The sequence below is a fragment of the Sebastes fasciatus genome, chromosome 16, assembly GCF_043250625.1.
Source record: "Sebastes fasciatus isolate fSebFas1 chromosome 16, fSebFas1.pri, whole genome shotgun sequence".
NCBI lineage: Eukaryota > Metazoa > Chordata > Actinopteri > Perciformes > Sebastidae > Sebastes > Sebastes fasciatus.
Window position 1 is genome coordinate 32,497,927 of NC_133810.1, and position 7,325 is coordinate 32,505,251.

The 7,325-nt window shown below is 45.6% G+C and overlaps 1 long non-coding RNA gene across 1 annotated transcript in view; it reads right to left on the reverse strand.

Moving 5' to 3' along the window:
- Window positions 1-581: 581 nt before the first annotated feature.
- The window catches only part of LOC141752708 (uncharacterized), an 8,505-nt gene continuing 1,761 nt past the window's right edge, over window positions 582-7,325 (reverse strand). The window contains exons 2-3 of the long non-coding RNA XR_012590328.1: window positions 2,605-2,635; window positions 582-2,568 (exon numbers count right to left, since the gene is read on the reverse strand). This is a non-coding gene — a long non-coding RNA (uncharacterized LOC141752708). The remainder of the gene's footprint in view (window positions 2,569-2,604; window positions 2,636-7,325) is intronic.

The window sequence follows — 7,325 nt, forward strand, 5'->3', positions numbered from 1 at the left end:
GATTGTATGTTATTCTATGTGATTGTATGTTATTCTATGTGATTGTATGTTATTGTATGTGATTGTATGTTATTCTATGTGATTGTATGTTATTGTATGTGATTGTATGTGATTCTATGTTATTGTATGTGATTGTATGTGATTCTATGTGATTGTATGTTATTGTATGTGATTGTATGTGATTCTATGTGATTGTATGTGATTCTATGTGATTGTATGTTATTGTATGTTATTGTATGTGATTGTATGTTATTCTATGTGATTGTATGTTATTCTATGTGATTGTATGTGATTGTATGTGATTCTATGTGATTGTATGTGATTGTATGTTATTGTATGTGATTGTATGTGATTGTATGTGATTGTATGTTATTCTATGTGATTGTATGTGATTGTATGTTATTCTATGTGATTGTATGTTATTGTATGTGATTGTATGTGATTGTATGTTATTGTATGTGATTGTATGTTATTGTATGTGATTGTATGTTATTCTATGTGATTGTATGTTATTCTATGTGATTGTATGTGATTGTATGTGATTCTATGTGATTCTATGTTATTGTATGTGATTGTATGTGATTGTATGTTATTGTATGTGATTGTATGTTATTGTATGTTATTGTATGTGATTGTATGTGATTGTATGTTATTCTATGTTATTGATTTTACGGTGACAGCAGAGAGCTGGCGGTAGAGGAGGAGAGAGGTAGAGGAGGAGAGCGGTAGAGGAGGACAGATAAAGGTCCCGGCTGGACTCTTATTAGGAATGTTCTGATTAGACGTAGTCCCGGTCTGAAACCCAGCGGACCCCCCACCCTCAGGGATAGACCCCGGGGCCGGGCGGGGCGGGCCAGGACCAGGAGGTTCTCTGGGTTATGGCGTCTCACTTCATCTGAACCCGAGTGGTGCGGGAACCAGAACACATTAGGTCAAAGGTCAATGATCAACTCTGTGGTCACGTCTGCAGCCGTGCGTCTCGGACACACTCGGGTGGAGAGAGAAACGGGGCTGTCGACCGACCGCTACCATAAACACCGAGGCTTTGTCACGGCCGCCCGTCGGCGTGTGTTGCCACCGCATAAAGCTGCCTTCAGCACCGTGAGACGCAGCAGGCGTTCCATTCACTGGAACGTAAGTCCATCTGTGGCAATAAGAGGAAGCCTGCCACGAGTCTGGTGACGTAGTTTGAAGAGACACACACCGGGCGGGCCGGAGGGGAGGTGGACGGGTCCAACGAATACCAGGCTTTCATCCAGGAGACGCTGTTAGTGTTCCGTGTTCACAACATTCAGAGTCTCTCTCACTGTACAGACGCACGGAGGAGCTTTAACCAACCGTGGAGTTCTCTCCTAAACACAACTACAGTGGTTCTGATGCCTGATCCGAAAGTGAGGCCAGGCGGCGGTATGTGATGAGCTGGGATGAGAGCGTGTTGCCTGGACAGACCTGGTAGAGCTGGACATGAAGTGAGGGTGAACTGGGCCGTACATGTGTCCATCGGTGCTCACAAGGTCATTGGTCAGTCTGGCTCTGTTCACTCAGGAGTGTTCTGAAGCAGTGGACCGGTTCTGGGAAGCCAGCACGGCTGCAGCTTTGGTGGTTGCTGAAGCAAAGACCCAGGTGTGTGAGGAGGTCAGGAGACCAGGAGGTTCTGGCAGGGCTGCATTGAGCAGGGGAGGAGAACCGCTGACCCTCAACCTAATTATTGGGTGGTGGTTCCCATTTTTAGAAAGGGGGACCGCAGGGTGTTCAGTATCAGGTGTGAGTATCACACTGCTCATTCTCCCTGAAGCTCAAGCCTGCTGGGTACCAGAGAGGAGGCTCAGAACCTCAGATCCAGAAGGACTCTGTCCTGGTCCTGGACCAGATCTTCACCCCCTGCTCGGTTACTTGAGGGGTCATGTGAGTTTGTTCCTTATAGAATCTCTATAAACAGACTCATGTAGAATCTGGAGGCAACGGTACCAGAGTCTGGCATCGGAAGCGTTCTGGTTTCCGTCTGTAGTCCGAGTAGAATCGACCAATCACGTTGGAGCAGGTTTGGGTCGACTAACCTCCCGGCTACCGTCTGACGATGATTCAGCTTTCAGTTAGTTTAAAACCACGTCGTCTCTCAACTCCAACTCCAGTCTCGGGCCTCGAGTCGCTAATCGGACCGTAAACAATGAGCAGCGCACGGAAGAGGAAGTCTTGGCTCCGATATCTGCCGGCTACACCGGAACCCCAGAAACACTGCACAGCCCTCTGCCCCCCAGAGGCCGATCCGTCGTCAGGCCGAGAACCGATGGGGTCTGAAATCGGTCCTTAAACAACCAGCGTGAGATCTGTGTCCGTATTCAGGAAGTCAAGCACGTCTTGGTCGGGTGTCGGGCTCCAGCAGGGACCGGATCTCAAGACGCTGCCAGGCGGAGGAGAGGGTCCGGTTTGGACACCTCAGATTCACAGATAATGTGGTTCTGTTGGCTTCATGGAACCGTGACCTCCCATCATGCACCGGGGCGGTCTGCAGCACCTCCAGGTCCGAGGTTCTCTGCCAGACAGCGGTGGACGGCTCCCTCCAGGTCGCTGAAGGAGTTCAGGGAGTTTCTCTGTTGCAAACACTCGAAGGAGTTCCACCTCTAAAGGTCACGTTCTGAAAATCACAGTGCACCCTGGGAATTATTTTTTGGCTCAACATATTTCAACCAAACGCTGGAGACGGTTCAAACAGACTGAAGAGAACTAGAAGATATCACAGCTGAAGATGTGCCACATTCAGATACATACATAAATACACAGGCAGCATATGAAACGTCTTTATGAATCTTATATGAGCACATTTTACCAGTTATGACTTTGTCTTATAAAATACTAAAGGACTCTATAATGTTATAAAATACTGTAATGAAGAGCAGAACAGATCATTGTGTCTCCCTGTGAGTGAGGATAAGTCATTTTAATCTATCACTATATACTCTGAACTATATCAGTCATTGTGCGTCTCAACAGGACGTTTAACCAACACGTTAAGGTTGTGTTAATCCCGTCTGAACGGTTCAGAGTGTCTGAGCCGGAGAACTGGAGGAGAAATGTTCCTCTCGCTGCTGAAGGCAGCTTTCATAAGAGAGTAATCAGTCCATTTATTTGCATTGGCTGTAATAGTCCGGCTATCACGTTCTGCGTGGCTGTCAGCGCTGATGGATGAACATTGCTCCGGCTGGAGGAGGAAAATCTTTACTCCACGACTCACTGAGGAGTTTCTGAATGTGCAGTTAGACTCTCTGAGAGCTCTGAACACCTGGAAGTACCACGGGGTTCTGCTTCTGCTTCTTCTTCTTGTTTAGATGTCGGTGTCGATATACTCTGAGGAACACCTCACTATAGATTATAGTTCAGTTCAACAGGACCAAAGTTTACAGCCTCCAGAATAAGCAGAGATGAATCAATCTAAACATTATGATTTATTAATGTTAGATTATATGAGATGTCACCGGTGTTACGGCTTTAACATTTAATCAGTCGGGATGATTTAGGTCTCATGAGTGGAAATGACATTTCAACTGTTAAATGCTGTTTAAATGTTAATTTAAGATATCTGTAAAACTATTTATTTTAATGTTGACATGTCACAGATTCATCTTCACAAGTAGAAACTACATTTTGACTGGTCAGAACTGCTGTCCACATATCTTTGATTTATAACAGATATCAGTAAATCCTTTTTCACATGTTGAGAAAAGGTTGTGACTAAAGTGAAAATGTAATTTAACATTTCAGAAATCAACCATTGACATTTCCTCCAGTGAGAATTGAATTATAGATAATAATTAGAATTTAAACACGTTTCATTCTGGAAACGTCGACTTGGAATTCTGACGCGTCACATTTGAAGTGTCGATATCTGTGATTGAGTTTGAATAGAGGTCAATGGTAAAAGTAGACTAGTTGTGATTTAGTTAGATATCTACCACAAACATTCTCACTGAGAAATGTATTTATTGATCAAGATTCATATTTTGATTAGTGAGAAATGATTTGTACATTTAAAACGACATGATGGACACGTTGATATCTACAGTCGTTATTACCACTTCTGATTAAATATTAAAAACACTTAATATCATACAGGTATGTCCAATAAACTGATAACGTGTTTGTTATCTATGCTAACAGGGCAACACGTACGAGGCAAAGAGTTCCGTTAGTGCTGTCAGTCATTAAAATACTTAATCCCACATGTTTTATCTGTTCTAAATGAACCTTAAAGGGAGATCAGTCCAGTATTTAATCCTCTTATCAACATGGGAGTGGACTAATATGCTGCTTTATGTAAATGTATGTATATAAATATATGAATCAATGACAGATATTGATCCAGAAACTATGACTTGCCCCAAACTGCATGTGATGATCATAAAGTGGGCATGTCTGTAAAGGGGAGACTCGTGGGTACCCATAGAACCCATTTACATTCACTGATCTGGAGGTCAGAGGTCAAGGGACCCCTTTGAACATGGACATGACAGTTAGGAGCGTTATTTAACCTCTTCATGACCAGCTAGTCTGACATGGTTGGTACCGATGGATTCCTTTGAAACTGAGCTGCTACAACCTGCAAAAGATCGACTGCGTTAAAGAAATGAGTGTCGTTAAAAGGACTTTGCGTTAACGTGTTATTATGGGGTTAACTCTGACAGGCCTGGTTTCTGTGAGAGAGACCTACAGTGATATTATCAGTTTCCTTTATGGTGCTTACTTGTCTTAACTACAGCTGCTTCAGTTTGAATATGTACATAAAATAAATACTACTACTAAAGCATGTCTACAGGGATAGAGCCTTCAGCAGCATCCTGTAGGAGTTCAGGTAACGGGGGGGTGAGAGGAGTCTTTCATAATGTTAGGGCCCTGCTGGAGCAGTGCTTTTTAATAAATGTCCCTTTTCTGCTGTTCTCACCAGCTGCTGTGGGGTCAGAGGGTCTCCAAGGGTCTCCGAGGGTCTCAGAGGGTCTCCGAGGGTCTCCGAGGGTCTCCGAGGGTCTCAGAGTCAGAGGTGGTGCGGTTGCCGTACGAACAGTAATGCAACTTGTCAGGATGTGTTCTGGAGGTGTCAGCGACTCCGTCTGAGGAGACCTGGCTGTGGAACTGGAGGGTGGCCGGTTCCAGTCCCACATGGACGGAGTACGGAGCGTGGACCGTGACCCAGTAGATAAATAAAGTAGTTTTTCCTCCTCTTTCTTTCCCTCCACGTTCTACAGGTGCCCCATGTGGGAGTGGGGGAGCCTGGCTTTCCTCACGCAACGCAGGAAGAGGAGATGCTGCTGGACTTTCTGGACTCTGTAGGTGGTGTTGAGAGACCAGCGGAGGTTATGAACATACAGACATGTGGAATGAACTGTCTTTACTGCAGAGCCGTTGATGAGACGTGGGGAGGGATCGTATAGTTCTGAAGTCAATGATTGTCCCCTTTGGACTTTAAAGACATTGTCCACACAGCAAGCTGTCTCTGTGTGCAGACTCCTCACTGTTGGTAATGCAGATGTTGTACCATCAGCAGATGTGATGATGTGATCTGAGCTGTGTTCAGAGCAGTCGTGGGTCATCAGAGGGAGAAGACTCATGGTGGTGGTGATGGTGCTCATGGTGGTGGTGATAGTGGTGTTAGTGCCAATCCCAACTGTCTGGGGTCTTAAAGTTCCTGTTTGTAACTTCTTCCACGTATAAATCATTGCTGGTCACATCCAGCAGAGACAGCCTCAGGGGAATGATGGTTTAATCAGTAAACAGCATTCTTACATACTGTAGGTGTTTTCATGTTCCAGAGGAGATGGTAGCTTCAGTAGATCTGCAGACTGATCAGGGTCTACATGGATCTGATAAGTCCAGATGAGCAGCCTCTCCAAGCAGGACTGGGATGATGATCACTCAGTGAAGACCTCTGCTGGCTGCTCAGACCTGGTGTATTACTGTATGTTAGTGAGGAAGAGGATCCTCCTGACGTCAGCAGTGGAGAGGATCATGGGGGGGGGGGGGGGGGGGGGGCACATTGTTCAAACGGTGCATAAAACTCATTCGGCACATTAGATCGTAGTCAGTGATGTTCTGATGCCTCCGCAGGACGTTGGTGTTTCCAACATCCTCCCTCAGAGCGACCTTGAGGGGAGTAAATACATATTTCAGATTTCACCAACTGGCCCAACGGTGGATCAGAAACATCTGAGAATATGAATATGTATTTGTATTTGTATTGTGATGCTGCCCTCTGGTGGAGCGCCTGCAGTAGCACAGCTGTGTCTCTTTGGACGAGGTCACTGTTGAGCTTCACCTCAGGCTTTTACAGAACTCTCCTTCATGTGGGTTTGAGCCCCGGCCGTGGAGCTGCAGACTTTAAGGCTCAGTTTAAGGTCTATATTCATTTAGTGTAACTGAAATGTTCCCCTGTTTATATTCTGAAGCCTCTCAGTCCCAGATGACAGCGACCGGAGGGCTGTGTGAGTCACTGCTGCTGGATAGAGACGTTAGCTCTTCCTCCAGAGGTGACACTTTAGCTCTACACACCTTCATCTCCTCGGCGTCAGACTCCACTGACTCCTCGGCTTTAGACTCCACTGACTCCTCGGAGTCTCAGCCTTCAGCCCTTTGTGGGACCTTTTGGCTAAATTCAGATGTGAAATGTCTCTATGTTTATGATATTCTATAAGAGTCTCTATATGAATCAATAAGAGTAGAACATTCAGTTTTGACTCTCCTCTCAGGCCATTAAACTGCTAAACGTTCTAGTGATGTGCCCGGCGGAGCAGCAGTTACCAGTTTAACCAGATCTCTTCTAGCTAGAAGCAGCACCGTCCATCCCTGTCTCTCTGAGAGACACTCTCTACTACCTAAACGCTTTCCTCCACATTACCACATCTTTAAAATGATGCCAGTGAAGGGTCCAGGGGGGAGTCTCAAAGGCTGAACCAGCTCACCGTGTGCCACCGCTCTCATCATCATCATCATCATCATCATCATCATCATCATCAGCATCATCATCTCAACCGGAGTCAGATGGAAATCATTGAAGCACAAGAAGAGCCAGGAAATCCCTCACAGATCCAGCTGTCTAACCTGAACTCAGTGCAAAGCCTCTAATTAGCTTTACTTAACTCTCTCACACTCACTCACTCACTCCATCACTCACTCACTCACTCACTCACTCACTCACTCCATCACACACAGACCGGAGGAAAACAACCAATCAGAGCTGATCTGGAGTCTGCTGTCTCTGAGCAGCTGTCAATCACTCACCAACTCTGCTCAAACGGTGAAACCAGGCAGCGCTGATCAGATATGAATCAATAATCTGT